Source organism: Peromyscus californicus, unplaced genomic scaffold (assembly GCF_007827085.1).
Source record: "Peromyscus californicus insignis strain IS unplaced genomic scaffold, ASM782708v3 Scaffold_12__1_contigs__length_115047231, whole genome shotgun sequence".
NCBI lineage: Eukaryota > Metazoa > Chordata > Mammalia > Rodentia > Cricetidae > Peromyscus > Peromyscus californicus.
In genome coordinates, this window is record NW_026294413.1 from 91,482,520 (window position 1) to 91,500,063 (window position 17,544).

General features: G+C 38.1%; 1 protein-coding gene and 1 pseudogene across 3 annotated transcripts in view; one reads left to right on the top strand and one right to left on the bottom strand.

Annotated features, from left to right (window-relative positions):
* Ankrd28 (ankyrin repeat domain 28) overlaps positions 1-17,544 on the bottom strand; it is a 147,959-nt gene that overhangs the window by 97,087 nt on the left and 33,328 nt on the right. The window lies entirely within an intron of this gene.
* Positions 10,111-12,465, top strand: LOC128107800 (40S ribosomal protein S10-like; annotated as a pseudogene).

Sequence of the window (17,544 nt, forward strand, 5' to 3'; positions counted from 1 at the left end):
TATTTCTTGTTGTTTGTACCTGTCAAATATCACTACCCAGTTCATCAGGATATTTGTCTCAGGGCCAGTCAGACGGCTCAGTGGATGAGGATACTTGATGCCAAACATGACAACCTAAGCTTGACTCCCAAAACCCACGTGGTAGGAGAGAATCAATGCCCACAAGTTGTTTTTTGACCTCTACGAGGTGTAACACACACACAATCTAAATGATTTCTATTACTAACTGAAGTTTCATATATGCCAATTTGTTGCAATTAAAATATGCCGTAGCATTCCATACAGTTCTGCCTTTGTATAATGCTGTTCCCTCTGCCTAGAATGCTCCCCAGCCACCTCTTTACCAACAGAATATATAGTAGAGCTGTATAAAATAAGGTAGAAAATTAGAGAGCAGATAAGACACGAACAGCCATGAGTGCTATATTATAGCAAATACATTTTAAATCTGCACATGATGGAATATACCTTTAAAACCAAGTTGAAAAGTGAAAATCAAGTTTATACATTAAAATAACTCACTGTAGACATAAAAAGGTAGCCTAAAAATGAACTGCCTCTATAGCAGAAATAACCACTAGTAAGCTACTGCAAAATTCTATGCCAGAGACCACAAGACAGTGAACTGGAGGGGGAAAAAAAATCTGCCAACAGCTATCAATAACTTCAATATGCCTTTCAAACTTTTTGGCTATCATTTTGACTTATATAAAAAATGTTGACATAAGGAAATAATATGAAGCTTATAAAGCATACATAGTAAAATAATTAAACATCATTAAAACATGAAAACCACCTTAATGCTGAATAAAAGAATGATTTAAAATATGCCATATAATGCACATGTATCTGATATTCAAAATCCCCTTTGCCCTGCAATGCTGCAGAGTGAACTCCAGAGGCCTTACAAAGGCTAATCAAGTACTCCATTAACCAAGCTACATCCCTGCTTGTCTGTAAGGGATTTCTAAAAACACAAAACAACACTTATAAATGTCACATGGAATAAAACAGTGTGTGTGTGTGTGTGTGTGTGTGTGTATAAGATAGTCTTAATTATGACAGAAAGTTTGAGTGTTGGGGATTGAACTCAGGCCTTACTCATGTTAGTTAAGTGTTCTAACACTGAGCTAGATTCCCTAGCTCAGTTGGGGAGGGGGAGGGGGGTAGGGGGAGAGGGAAAGGAAGGAGGGGAAAAGGGAGGGGGAGAGTTTCACGCATGTGCATGCATGCGCACACACTCAAACATGTGCTTGTGTTTTATTCTTGCTTTGATTGTTTTTTTTTAAAGCAACAAAAGGCAATTAAACCACAGTAGGATTATGAGTTATTTATTCTAGCCTTCATAGTTCACATACTTATTTCTGAGTAACATTACTCCTTAGAGCAATGACTCTCATTTTTCTAAACTGAAACACTATCCTATAACTAAGAAAAGTCAGGCCCAGAAAGGTTAAGTGACAAAAGCTCCCATTACCAAAACATAAAGACTGCATATATTAAACTCACTGCTAAAAAAGTAAACCTACAGAGTCAAAGCCTTTCATCTATGCTATGGGTCGCAACCCCTTTGGAGTAGAACAATCCTTTCACTGGGGTCGCATAGCAGATAGCCTGCACATCAGATATTTACATTAGGATTCATAACAGTTGCTAATTACAATCATGAAGTAGCAACGAAAATAATTTTATGGGTGGGAGTCACCACAACCTGAGGAACTGAATTAAAGGGTTGCAGCATTAGGAAGGTTGAGAACCAGTGCTCTAAATTCACTGGGTTATAAAAGCCTCTAAATTTACTCCTCAAAAGCTACAAAATAAGTCCTGGAAAGCTGGCTCAGTGGCAAGCTGCTCTTGCAGAAGACCCAAGTTCTGTTCCCAGCACCAACACCAGATGGCTCACAGCTGTCTGTCTCCAGCTCCAGTGGACCTGATGCCTCTGGCCTGTGGAAAGCACCTGCATTCATATGTGAACAGACACACTCAGATAATCTGAGCAGACTACAAGGTGGGGTAATTTAAGATGCTTGTTTTTAATGTTTGTTTTCTTCTCTGAACTGGAACCTTGTTATAACCCCAAATAAAATCTTGACTCATTCAAATAAGAAATATCAATAAGCCATTTGGTAGTATCTATTTTTTTAAAAAGGAAAGTTTTTGTCATAAAGGTGTGAATGGCTATGGGCCAGAAGAAAAAGACAAAATGATCATTAAGGACAGCTTTTAAAACCAGAGCTTCCTGTTTTTTAAGCATTATAAGAAATTGTGACTTTTTTTTTAACTTGGATATCATTTAAACTACAATATCATCTGTGTGCTTGTCTAGCTAGCTTGTCATGCTAGCTTGCCTAACATGTATAAGATCCCTAGTTTGATGAAACTACCACCTACACTATCAAAACTTCCTAACTTTTTTTGGTTTTATTGAGAGAGGGTCTCTCTATGGAGTCCTGGAACTCACTATGAAAACCAGGCTGGTCTTGAATTCACAAAAATCCTCTTGCTTCTGCCTCCCAAATGCTGGGATTACATGAGACACTGTCAACACACATACTCACACACACTAGTTTAAAACTCACTCGACTGTACAACAAACTATACCACCACTTTAATTTTATTATGAATTTTCACAAATGTTCCCTTATACAAATTTAGAAAGGGCTTGTAGTACTAATGCAAATGCACCACCCAGTGGCAAAAGATAAGAACTACAACTCTTACAAGAAACAGCAAATGCAGATTGAAAATTCAGAATTGTCTCCAACACTAACAGAAAAAAGATGTGTGTTGTGTGTTGTTAGTAATCTGCAATTTGTTGCAATTTTTCCAATTAAAATCATTTACCACACAAAGTCTTATGTTTTTTTGTTTTGTTTGTCTTTCTCTTTGGCATAGGACTTTTTTGTTTTCCTGTTTTGCCCATCCATTTCTCAAATGCTGGATTGAGAAAAGAACTAAAATGGGTATATTTTATGATTTATCCAAAGCCTTTATGACCCAGGTGTTACAAAACGGTTTATGAACAGAAAGTAGATGAGGCACAGAATTTCCAGTGAAAACGTAGTTATCATCAACCAACCCAAATAATAATAAATGAGCCATTCAATATACTTTTAAAAGTAAGAAGAGAGTAGCTGGGTGTGGACCAGAGTAGAGGCAGGCAGATCTCAGTGAGTTCAAGGCTAGCCAGTGCTACACAGTGACACCCTGTCTACAGTGGTGTGGTAAGAAGTGAGGAGAGAAATGGGGTATGAAGGAAAGAACAGAGAATGGAGGGGTGACCCCTTAGAGAGCACTTTCCTAGTATGTGCATATCAGCACCGCAAAAAAAAAAATAAATAAAAATAAAAAAATAAAAATAAATAAAACAGCAGTCATTTGTAATGGAATCTAGACTTTCTTAAAAGGGGGCCAGGTAAAGATTCACTAACAGTTATGTACCTCATACATCAAAATTGTTAAAGGGAACATGAATTGTGAATGTGATCATATTCACTCCAGTTTAACATACCAAATAGTCTGTCTATCACAGACGGGTAATAAGTAGCTTTCCATTTCTAACTAACAGCCTTCTTCTTTAAAAAGGGGGAAAAGTTAAATAAAACTAAAGGCAAATTACATAAAACTCCAATCAGGGTAATTTTGTTTTGAAGCCATTTTGTATTGATTCTACTTAACATCAAGCAGCATTACTGGTTTGAGAGCATAAGACATCTAACAAGAAGACAGCAACAACTACTGCACCAGTTTCTTCCTTCCTGACTACAAAGTCTCGAACATGTTTCCATTCCAAACGTGAAACCCAACAAACAGCAGCACAAACATCAAATTCAGGGCCTTCCTGGTGTCTCCAGTCTAACGCTTTTCCTCTGGAGTCCGTCCGAGGTTTTTAAACTACTGTCACTAAAACCACAGGAGACATTCACATAACTGAAGCCTCCTCATGATTAATATGGCTGACAATGATTAGAGCATGTATTACATTTAATATTTAAGAGAATGAGAAAAGTAACAGACAGCTGGGCAACAGAATGCAAATGTTTACTGGTTTTACAGGACAAAATAAAACAATCTGCAGCACTGCTCATTATCTTCAGCTATTTAATATTTTCTTCTCCAAGCTATAAAGAGAACATTAAGTAAGATCTATATGAGCCCCTTTTCACTGAAAATCTATCAGAATCACTAAGGTGCTACATATTAAAGTCCTCTACCAATTCAGAGCTCACTACTATATATGAACTGCCTCCAACTGGGAGTGACATTAAGTATTAATTCACATGTAACTATGTGTAAAGATAAGTTATATGTGTGTTAAGGTTATGTTGTAGGGAGGTATAAGTAGCGGAAAAACAAACAAACAAACAAACAAACAAACAAAAACAACCCACAATTACAAGAGCTGCCAGTATTACTTCCCAGGACTACTAGGACAGAATGTGAATTTCCTACCTAACATGAATTCCATATTACTTCCTCTGATGGAAGCAGTAGTTCTATTGTTTCAGTTCCAATCACAGGCCTGTGACAGAAAACAGACATCAAAAGCAAGAGTATGCCAACCTTCAAAGTGAAGGGGCTATGTGCTTTAAGAATACACTGAGTTATTAAATGATACAAAATTTACTTTGATTTTTACTAATTCAGAATTTAGTTTTTATCCTTCTATCAAGAAAACTAATTTATGTAGGATATATTTTTTTTTATTCCTGTTATTTTTTTTTTTTGAGACCAAGTTTTTCTATGTAGTCCAGGCTGATCTAACTCTCAATCCTCCTGCCTCCAATGTCCAACTATGAGGATTATAGATGTATACATGCCATATTTATATATAACACATACTATGTATACATATATCCTTTAGGAAAATATTTTTCAGGAATGCCTTTATATAAAAGCTAATTCTTACTGGATTCTTGAAGAAACCCAAAGTATGGGGCTTTCTTTTTTAGAACTGATGGCAACAAATTATCCTTTTAAATCTTAAATACACACACACAAGCAAAAACCTTGTCCAAATATATTTTCTGACAATATATCCAACCACTTAGCCATTATGTTTATACATGGTTTGCTTTAAGTTAAGAAGCCACCAGTGATGCATAAAATAGTTTACATCTTTATATATGAAACATTAATTTCAAATATATAAATTTAAGAATTTACCACAATATCTCTTAAAAATTAAATACTGCTAGGTATTTTCTCTATATAGGCTTCTAAAAACTTTCAGTTATGTACTTTTTAATTTGCTTCTTCCCCTCAAAACACAGTGGAAATTTATTAAGAATGGGTTTTCCTGGGGATTTAAGCTGGGTGTTAAGGGAGAAACACTTAAGGACAGCTGTGTGGGAGTGGGCATGTGCTTCTGAAGAGAGTGACTTACTTATGTCTCCATACAGTCCTCTATAACACTTTGAAAGACTACATCAAGTTATACACAAAAGTAAATCATGCTCATGCAACCCATTTTCTAATATTAAACATTTGAGTTTCTTTGCTAAGAATGTTATATATTCTTATATAATAGTTTTCCTAGAATAAAAATAAGTTGCCCACTAGTTAATTTAGCAAAATGGCTTATCTTCAAAATAAGCAAAACCACTTCTAAAAAATTATGATGACATAATTCTTATGTCCAATATTATTAAAGAGTACATGTCAGAATTAAACTTGTGTAAACTAGTATGCATCGAGCATATTTCATACTACACTAGAAAAATCTTGCCGTTTTTTAAAAAAATCATCTTTGTCAACACTAATTAGATGCTAATGTCCTAATAGGCCTTTGCAAAATGCAAGAAACATAGAAATGATCTTATCTAGCTCTGGTTCAAGAAGGTAAGATATGGCTTGTGAAGTACTAAACTGTGTTACTTATACTTTGTTAAAAATATGAACAAATGAAGCTAGTTCCAAGTATCACAGTGGCTGGGCATGGTGGCATACACCTATAAATCCTACCACTCAAGGCTTGTGAGTTCAAGGCCAGCTTGAGCTACACTGCAAGTGTAGCTTGAGCTGTAGAGTCAATCTCTACTTCAACAACAAAACTAAGTCAAAACAAAAGGACATATTTTCTGTACACTAGCTAGCTATATAACAGACTTGGTAATGTCACGGATTTGCCACTTGGTGGCAGCAAATACAAAAGAAAAATTTTCAGTACTTCTATTTTACCAATATAAAAGTATTTTCCAAATCTTTTATTTTAAACCAAAGTCTCAAATGAATGAGGTTCTTTATAATTCTTAAAACAACAACAACAACAGGGTCTGATTATGTTGTTCAAACTAGCCTCAAACTCACACAACCCTCCTCCTGCCTTGGTTTCTAGAGTGCTGGTATTACAGGCATGTACAACACTGTCCAGTAAAACTTTGAGAGGTTTGGATTGTTTGTTATACATAAACAAGACCATGCCAGTCCTGAACTCTTCTCACTCTTCTCCCTCTGCCCCCCTAACTATTAAGATTATTGGCATGTGCCAGCCAACATACTCAACTTTGATAGTAATGATTTCAACATTTTCACAGTCAAGCTTAAATTTCTAATTAAAAACAATAGCCTTCTATTACAGCACTGACACAATTTAGTCACTTCAAAAAGTATGTGACTCTTTTGATGATTACTAAATAATGTGTATCAAAATTAAAAAATACATAAATCACATTTTCTTACTTTAACCAAGTTAGACGGCCTAACAATTTATCCCAGCTTATTCAACTTATTGCTTGCTAATAACTACTTATATGTGAAGTGCGAAAATTACACCAATGAACAAGATTTTTTTGGTTTCATGAATCTTATACAAAATCTTGCATGTATTTCTTTTACCCAGATTTTGTTATACAGAACAGTAGAGTGAAAAACAGATAGCAAAAAATCCACTTGAGAGCCAAAAAACCAAAAAGAAAAAGGAGACTGTAGTTTTCTTCCACCCATACTTTACAATAAAAAATATTACACAAAAAGAGCAAAGTAAGGATATGCACAACCCCATTTTGTTTGCTTTATTATCACCCTTCTCTTCTGTTGAAATATTTATTTTGAAAGGAAAAGCACCTGGTGTTCTTTATTAATTATTTAGCTTGTCAAATCCACAACCTGACCTAAATATTTTAAGTTAGAAACACCTAAAAATGTGTTTAAGAGGCTTGGAGAGATAGCACAGCAGTTAAGAGCATTAGCTGTTCTTCCAAAGGATCCCAGTTCAATTCCCAGAACCTACATGGTAGATCACAGAGTGCTCTAACTTTAGTTCCAGGAGACCTGCTACCATCTTCTGGCCTCTTTTGGGCACTAGGCATGCAGGTGATGATGCACATACATGCATGCAGGCAAAACAGCCACACACATAAACTAATAATAACAACATATATAGAGCAGCTTCGTACACAAAATTATCGCACAGCAAAGTATGTTTTTCAGTAATCTGTTCTCAAAATTACTGCCAAAATGTTTTATGGTGGAAGACACTGGGTATCATAAAACTAGGATCACAAGTGGATTCAATCTCAGACTAAATGTGTAGATATACTGATAGATAAATCACGGAGTTAGACACACAAGAAGATTGTAAAGGCTCAGTCTTCAGAGAACATCTTCAAGAGCATGGATCGTATCTCATTCACATGTATCATGTGAATCAGCTCTGTGTTCTACTTAACATAGAACAGTGATGGACTTTTTCTCATGAAAGAACACTTAATACAAAATTATATCTTGTTGTAAGAAGTGTCATAACCTCCCTCCATTTTTTTTGGAGATTGTTGTTTCTGCAAGATTTACAGTCTACAAACTAATGAGCAATTTCACACAATCAAATACTAAGTGTCCACAACATACAATTCCCAGAGACAACATTTCTATTTCCTTAAATGCTCTTCTCTTAAGGAAGAAAGGTAAATGAACTATATAAGAAGTGCTTTCATAGATGTTTACATATGTGCACATCTGCAAAGAACACAAAGACATACATGCACTTTAGTACATCTGGAATTACAAGATATTCCAGTCAGTTAATGATAGAAGGGAAACTGGACTACTATTTAATTTTACTATACTGAGAATTACATATATTTAAAGAAATGTAAGGGTACCAGGGAAATATTGATTGATTTCTAAGACAGCAAATAGGGCAGGATGTCTATTCTTGCTGCTCCCATTCAGTGGAAGCCCTAGCATCACTGTAAAAAGAAATAAAGACATAGAGCTTGGAAAATGAAGGCATAAAACTGCCTTCATTAGCAAAGAACATACTTTTCTCTGTAGAAAATTACACCGAATCCACTTAAAAGCTGCGAGAACTAAGTAGGATTTTACTAAAAGTTGTATGTTGTTCATTTTAGATAATACTAATGAACAAGAAGAAATTTAAAGTTTTTCAGATACCATTTATAATGGCATTCAAACTCTGGAAAATTAAGGTATAAACTGCACTTGCCCAGCATGGTATCAAGCAATGTAATATAAAACACAAACTAAGAAATACACAAAATAACCTTGTCTCAAAAAACTAAAATCAAAAAAAAAAGAAAAGAAAAAAAAAGACTTTTAATGGCACATGACAATGAACATTGTATTCCTTTCCATTTAGCTTGTTCAAAAAGGCAGTAGTGAAATTAAAATATGGCATAGTAAGGAACACTAAAACTCTATCCCATGGCTCCAGTATTGATGGTGTAGCAGAAGCCAGAGGCCTTGAACCAGACCAACAACTCATTAAAATGAACACTTGCAAGTAAAGCTGTTTGGGAAAAGGGTAGACTGGGTGACACATCACAGCTTCCATTTTTTTCTTTCTTTAATTTGCATTTTTATTTTTTAATTTTTATTATTTTTATTTTTGTTTTCTTTTGGGGGAGGTTACAAGGGCACAGGGCAGATACAGAGGGATGGGGAGATGAGTAGAGTTGGGATGCATGATATGAAAATCACAAACAATCAATAAAACAAAAACAAACAAAAAAAACTCCATGCCACCACCAAGTAATGAAGAACATGACAAAACAATCAAAATCATTTATTTTCATAAATAAAATTTAATCAATCTTACAAAACCCAGAAAAATGGTTAATAAAGAGAAAAGCTGTTGCCAGGGCGCATGCCTTTAAACCCACTGCTTGGGAGGCAGAGGCAGGTGGATCTTAATGAGTTCAAGGTCAGCCTGGTCTACATAGTGAGTTTCAGGACACCCAGAGCTACACAGTGAGACCCTGTTTCAAACTATGCCCCCCCCAAAAAAGAAGAAACAAAACAACAAAGGAGGAGGAGGAGAGAGAGAGAGAGAGAGAGAGAGAGAGAGAGAGAGAGAGAGAGAGAGAGAGAGAGAGAGAGAAGCTGCTGAGTTTTGGTAAAGCTCTGTGGCAATTTAACTTACCTATTCACCACCCACAACTTCCTTAAATGACTGCAATCACTATGACAGCAATTCACATTGTTGTAGTTGTTGGTACCAACTGACCCTTATTTTCAATTATTGGCAAGGGGGTACAAGGATGGGTTTGGGCCTTGTTTTGGTTTCCAAGACTTGGAGAGTCCTAGGGTTGAAGTAGCTTCCCACATGTTATGTATCAAAAGCATTTTGGGGCCAATGTTCACCTGCAGCCACCCATGACAAGATATAACAGTTGCAACAAGCAATAGACAAACCTCAAAGTTTGTGAAGAGGCTGAAAAAGAAGATAATTACGTGAACACAGGTTTGAAAAACTATGCATGTTGGAAACTCTCAAAGTCTCCATGAATACCCATGACTACACAAAAGCTCAGAAAACATCTAGCAAGAACCTCAACTTTCACCTCAGGTGCACCTTTTACTTCCTATGCAAGCAGAAATGACCTCAGAAAGGCAGTGCTGTTTTGCTAAACACTGAATTGTTCTAATACAGAAGGGCTCTGCAAAGACTAGCGAGTTTTTGTCTCTTGATGCACATAATTAAGAAAATTTCTGTCAAATCACAGCTGAACACAAAGAGAAGGACCCAATAAATGCAGCCTACGAGAGAGAGAGAGAGAGAGAGAGAGAGAGAGAGAGAGAGAGAGAGAGAGAGAGAGAGAGAGAAGTCATAAAAATCAGAAATAACAATTCCTAGGGGGACGCTGCGCCATGCATGCCCCTTCCTTTCTAGCCTCCCTCTTAGACCCTGCAGTTGCCACATTAATGCCTAAAAAGAATCAGATTGCCATCTATGAACTTCTTTTTAAGGAAGGAGTGAGGTTGCCAAGAAGGTGTCCATATGCCCAAACACCCCGAGCTGGCAGACCTTCATGAAGTGAAGGCCATGCAGTCACTAAAGTCTCAAGGCTACATGAAGGAGCAGTTTGCCGGGAGACATTTCTATTGGTACCTTACTAATGATGGCTTCCAGTATCTCCGTGATTACCTCCACCTCCCTCCGGAGATCGTGCCTGCCACCCTGCGTTGTAGTGGTCCTGAAACTGGCAGGCCTCAGCACAAAGGTCCAGAGGGTGAGTGAGCAGCAAGGTTCACAAGAGGGGAGGCAGAAAGACACACCTACAGGACTGCTGTGCCCCCTGGTGCCAACAGGAAAGCTGAGGCTGGGGCTGGCTCAGCAACTCAATTCTAGTTTAGAGGCTTCTTTGGTTATGGATGTGGTCAGCCATCTCAGTGAAAATGGAGATTGTGTGGTGTTGAATAAATTTTAAAGAAAAAAACTAGAAGCAGGCACACTGACCTTACTTGGGGGGAAGGGGAGTACTACTATTATGGTTAATATAATTGTGTATCAACAAATTAAGATAATTTACACGAACTGAAAAAACTACCCCAAACCCCCTACCCCGCAAAAAGTACCTGAACATATATACAAACAACAACAACAAAATAAGATTGAACTGGTAATCAAGAACTTCCCTATAGGGGATGGAAAAGATGGCCCAGCAGTTAATACATTTTCTATAGCTCACAAGTTTTCTCACTTTTCACAAGCCATCTGTTATGGACCTTAGAAGTCAACACACTATCTTGTCCACATTGAATGAAGCAATCTCATTCGATCTCATTGGTAGAAACAGTGCAGGCTAATCTACGAAAAACGATATAACTGCATGATCCCGTAAAGCATTACAGTTACATTCAAATAGTCTTCAGTCTTCAAGTTCCTGATGCTTTTAGAAATGCCCTCTCTCAGAAAAAGGAAAGAAACCAATGGAAGTGATACAATTCTGGAAATATTTAATGATAATTTATCAGATATTCCTATTGAGATCGAAGATGTAGACGACTGTTTTGACAATTCTGGAGACAACTCTACTGATTCTACTGACAGTGAAATTATTAGACCTGTAAGGAAGAACAAGGTGGTAGTGATTTAATTGTTAGTCTGAAAGTGACACACCACCACACTTACATATGTTTGAAGGTCATGCTGGGGTCACTACATATCCATCTCAGTGGTACTCTGTACCCTCTGTGACCAATCTCTTTTTTGGTTGAGAATTGTTTGAGATGTTGTGCAAAGAGCTGTCCAACTACCACGATCAAACCACAATGAAATGCAAAATACCATCTAGGACAGTAAAGTGGTCTCTGGTTACACAGAAGGATAGGAAATTCCTTGGCCTATTTATTCTGATGAGTCAAACAAGAAAAGATAACTTGAAAGACAAATGGTCAATAGATCCTTTGATATGTACTCCTGTATTTCCACAGACAATGAGTCATCATAGATTTGAACAAATATGGACATTCTGGCATTTCAATGGTAACACCGAAATAGACAGTTGCTGGGGGAAACTTTTCAAGATCCATACTGTGCTGAATTATTTCTTGCATAAATTCCGAACAATATACAAACCAAAGCAACAGTTGTCTTTGGATGAGAGAATGATTCCAGGGAGAGGATGTTTAAAATTTCACACGTACAACCCAGCAAAAATAACAAAATACTGTTTACTTGTTTGGATGGTGTGTGAGAGTGACACCGGCTATATCTGCAATATGGAGATATATACTGCAGAAGGAAAGAAATTGCAAGAAGTAATTCTTTCAGTCCTTGGACCCTACCTTGGCATATGGCACTATATTAACCAGGATAATTATTACAATGCTACATCTGCTAAACTGCTGCTACAGAAAACACTAGTCTGTGGGACTACTAGGGAGAACAGAGGTTTACTGCCAAATTTGAAAATGAAAACATCAAAAATGAAGAAAGGTGACATAGTATTTTCCAGAAGAGGTGATATTCTTCTCCTAGCATGAAAAGACAAGTGCACTGCCCAAATGATATCAATGACCCATGACACTTCTGCCTCAACAACAGAAAAAAGAAAAAAAAACATAGAAAACGGGAGAGAGCCGGGCGGTGGTGGCGCACGCCTTTAATCCCAGCACTTGGGAGGCAGAGGCAGGCGGATCTCTGTGAGTTCAAGGCCAGCCTGGTCTACAAAGCGAGTTCCAGGAAAGGCGCAAAGCTACACAGAGAAACCCTGTCTCGAAAAACAAAAAAAAAAAAAGAAAACGGGAGAGAATATTGTAAAACCTCCCTGCATCAAGGAATACAATGCCCACATGAAAGGTGTTGACTGTGCAGATCAATTCCTTTCGTGTTGTTCCATTCCAAGGAAAACGATGAAACAGACAACAGAAAAAATAGTAGTGCTATATCTTATAAACTGTGGACTTTTCATTTAAAGTGTACAACATCCTCAGTCCACAAACAAAAGCAAAATATAAACAGTTTCTGCAATTGGTGGTGCAAGACTGGATAACGGGGCTGGAGGGATGGTTCAGAGGTTAAGAGCACTGACTGCTCTTCCAGAGGTCCTGAGTTCAATTCCCAGCAACCACATGACTCACAACCATCTATAGTGAGATCTGATGCCCCCTTCTGGCCTGCAGGCATATATGCAGGCAGAACATTGTATATGTAATAAATAAATAAATCTTAAAAAAAAAAAGAATGGATAACAGATAACGAAGGCTCTCTGGAAACAGAGACAAATGTGCGCACACTGGGGGTGCAAGGAGAGCACCTCGTAAAGATCCACCCAAAAGGTTGTCAGGTGATATGAAGCAGCATGAACCTACATGTATTCAGTGAATGGAAAGAAAACATTTCCTATGAGAACCTGCAGAGTTTGTGCCGCCCGTGGAAAAAGGAGAAAAAAGTACTAGGAACTTTGTTTAATTATTTAATTAGTTGTTTAATTTTTTTGTAAATAAAAATGTTATAATTATTGAAAACAACACCTAAAGTACATTATGATCTGTAATTATGATGATTTAAATAATGTGCAGCTTGCCCCCAAAAACATGTGATTCTATGCAGCACAAAATGTGTTTAAGGACACTTGCTGCTCATGCAGAGGGTGGGAGTTCAGTTCCCTGAGCCCATGTGGGTAGCTCATAACCTGTAATTCCAGCTTTAGGGGATCTGCAAGCACCAGCACATGTATACACACAAATAAAATTTTAAAAAACAAACTTTCTGATGAAGAGCAGACCAGGATGGACTGCTTCACTGATGAAATCTAGCAAAAATTTAAAAAATTAACATGAACTCTTCTCAAAACAGAGGAAGAAACGTGATTGTTTTTCTAACAAAAAAGAGTTAAGTAGATAATGATAATTCTTGAGGCCAGTATTACCTTTACCCAAGCCAAAAAGTACAAGAAAAATACATCCACATGCCAATATCCCTTATGAATATAAACATAAAAACCCTCAGCAAAAATACTTGTAAACTAAATATTGCAGCATATGAAAGATTACAAACCATAACTGAAGGGGACTTTAATCTCAGGAATTTAAGGGTGGTCTAACATTTTTTTAAATGCCACACTATGTTAATTAAATGAGGGGGAAAATTGACAATCTCAGTTGATGCAAAGAAAAAAGCATTTTATAAAATCCAGTATGCTTTCATGATTAAAACACTCAAACAATGCAGAAGAGAACTTCTTTACCATTAGAAAGAACACTTAGGTGCTGGGCAGTGGTGGCACATGCCTTTAATCCCAGCATTCAGAAGACAGAGGCCAGTGGCTAGATCTCTGTGAGTTTGGCACCAGCCTGGTCTCCAGAGTGAGGTCCAGGATAGCCAGAACTACACAAAGAAACCCTGTCTCAAAAAACAAAAAAACAAAACCCAAACCAAAAAAACAAAAACAAAAAACTCCCAAAACATTCAGTCTCAGTAGGAATATGGAAATGCAAATTACAACATATCATTTGATATACACACATCAGATTGTAAATTTAAAATAATTCTTAGCAAATTTGGAAGTAAAGAGAAATTAACAAGTGGTTACAAGAAATTAGAAGTGGTTAATAAGTGATAAGGAGATATTAACAAATGGTTATAGCAATATAATTGCTATAATTGCAATATAACGTTATAATCACTTTGAAGAAAATAATTATAATAAAATGTATACATATCTTTTTATAGTTATATAACCCTGCCCTCAGGGCATCAAGCAGTGGTTCTTCACCTGGAGCTGTCCTCTCCAGGCCCCATCCCTCAAGGGTCAGCTCCTCCCTGAGGGCTGCTCAAGACCACGCCTACAGGATATTTAAGACCTGGTCGCTAGAACTGCCCTGATTTTCTCTCCTGCCTTTCTGAGTGTCACCCGGGAGTTGCTTTGCTCTGTTTATTGTTAATTCTGATTTTATTAACTCAGCTAGATTTGGCTTATTGCATTGATGGAGGATACCCAACAACCAGGGATCCAATACTTATCAAGAAATACTGAAAATAAAATGATAAACCAGAATTTCTATCATAACACAATTGCTCAAAACTGAAGTCTATGTAATTACAGTGTGTTAGAGCAATAAACTGTCATTTTTTGTTCTATGGTCACTGGGGGGTCTATTAGTGGGCTTCAAAAAAAATTTTTTTTTTAATTTGGCATGTGCTTGCATGTTCACGTGGTGTTCTCAAACCTGTGTGCCAGTCGGTGCCTTGGAGGTCAGAAAAGAATGTGGGATTCTCTAGAGCTGAACTTACAGGTGGCTGGTTGTAAGCAACCTGATGTGGGTACTGGGAAACAAACTTGGGTCCTCTGGAAGAGCAGCAGTTCATGCTCTTAATCACTAACAAAGTTTGCCTTTAACCAATGTTTAAATCTGTATCTATATATTACTCAGTGTGATGATGCTGTTACAGCAGTTTTCTCCTCTCAATGGAACTAGAAATCTAGCCCTGAAAAATAAGCAGACTGGAAGACTCCCAAATAAAAATCAAAGACTTCAATCCACAACTAGACAGAAGAGATAAAGGCGGCCACTATAACTAATTAAGAAGATAGAACATTTTTATGGGGCCGGAGAGATGGTTCAGTGGTTAAGAGTACTGGCTGTTCTTGCAGAGAAGCCAGGTTCAATTCCCACCACCCACATAGTAGCTCACAACCTTATGCAAATCCATAAGGTTGTCTCTTCTTGCCTCTGTGGGCACCACACAGCCAAGTAAGTGATACACACACATACATGTGGGTAAAACAGCCATTTACACAGAATTAAATTAAAACATTTTTTAAAAGATAAAACACTTTGAAATGTATAGGCACTAAATGTTGGGGGATTCCCAATTTTATAAAGCAAGTGCTACTACACATAAGAGAACAGATACACAGTCTGTGATGTCAACATCTTACTCTCATCAATAGATAGTTGCTCCAGGTGTAAAAAAAAAAAAATTAATAAAAGGAATTCAGAGTTAATCACACCATAGGCTAAATGCACTTAATAGACATTTACAGAAGATTCCACTCAACAGTTGGGGAATATCTTCTCAGCAGCACATGGAATTTTCTGACTCTCCAAATATTTGAAATTAAAGAAAAAATTTATAAACTCCCAGATTAAAAACACAAATCATCAGAAGCTTTGAGATACAGCAAAGGCATTTCCTAACAGGAAATGAGTAGCTATGAGTGCTTACATTTCAAAAGCAGAGCAATCTGAAATAAACAGCTCAGTGATGTATTTCAAGGTCTTAGAAAAACAAACCAAATCCAGTATCAGTAGACAGAAGTAAATGAGGGTAGAACTTTAAAAAAAAAATCGAGAATAAAAGAATATAAAGAATCATGAAGCTGATTCTATGAAAAGACAAACAAGAGTGAGAAACTCTTAATCAAACAAACCAAAACAGAGATATATTCAACTTCATGAACAATTGAAAAAAGATATTGCAACAAATACCAAGGAAATCCAGAGGAATGCTTTGGAAACTCAGTATTATCCCAAACTAGAAAATCTAAATGAAATGGATGGATTCCTACATAGCGTTAGTATTCTGACTCACGCCTTGGAGACCCGCCCAGCATCCTGACACAAACTCCCTGTAAAAAAGAAAACTGCCCCTCCCCTCCTCCACTCCCACGAGGTGTGCAACCTCGATCCCCCTCCACGCCCCCGCTTCTGACTATCTTTCTCCATCTTTCTATCAAATAAACTCTCTCCACATGGATGCAGTGCCTGGGTGTGAGTGACTGTCCACATGCCACCGCCTGCCACTGCATCTGCCCAGCCAGGGCCTCCCACATGCAGTAGTATTCTAACATTGGTGCCATGACATCGGTGGGCCCTCCCACTGCTTTCTCCTGCTCGTTGGCAGTCTGGGGAACTCTGGGACCCTGTACTATCCACCACTTTTTCCGACTGGAGGACTGTGGGGACTCTTCACCCTATCAGTAAGATTCCTCCCTTCCATTCTGGCCATTTCCCACAAGTGAGGATTTACTCATCGCTCGACTGTGGTCTCTCAACATCCCAGTACCGAAACCACACGTCTTTTGGGCTTTAAGCCCTCTGGCCCCTGTCCCTATGCGGCAGCATATGGAGAAAGCATGTGCCCACTCAATGCCATGGCCCATAGCCTTTGCTACAATGGTCCACTGGCTATCTTGCATCATTATCATTGGTCCTCGTTGGCCCACTGGGACACTGGAGGTCAGTCCGCTGGACCCTGTACCTCACTGTGAAAAATTCGCCTACCCTCTCCTATCCCAGCTCCTACCTCAATGCCTGCTCCCCATGCTCCTCCAGTCTCTGCTAAGCAATTATATCATCACATGTAGCCAGGTTCCTTTCCACATGTGAAACTGCCCACCAGGCAAAGCTCGTTCTCTTTGTCTTTCCCTTGCCTCTAATTCCTCTCCTTGTCTGTAATTTTATCTCTTAAATCTCTTTTCTCTGTTATTTAACTCTGTTGCCAGGACCTCATTTGCCTATTCCACCCATGGGACCTTGGCGTGCAGCCCTGAGCCCCGCTCCACTGGCTGCTGAGCGAAATGTGTGGTCACTTGACTGTATTTCTGCTGCTGCTGCTGCTGCCACTACCACCGCCACTCATATTGTTCGGTCAAGCTAGTCGGAGTGTAGCCCCCAACCCCCAACACTGCCACCCACCCATGGCTTGGGTTCACTCTTCTGAATCAGCTCACGCCATGCCACAGCCTGGGTGGGGGTGCCCCTCTCTCCTGCCCGGCTGCACTGCTACTCCATTTCCCAGCATATGCACCCTTTAAAATTGCCCCCGCAGTGGTGGCGCACGCCTTTAATCTC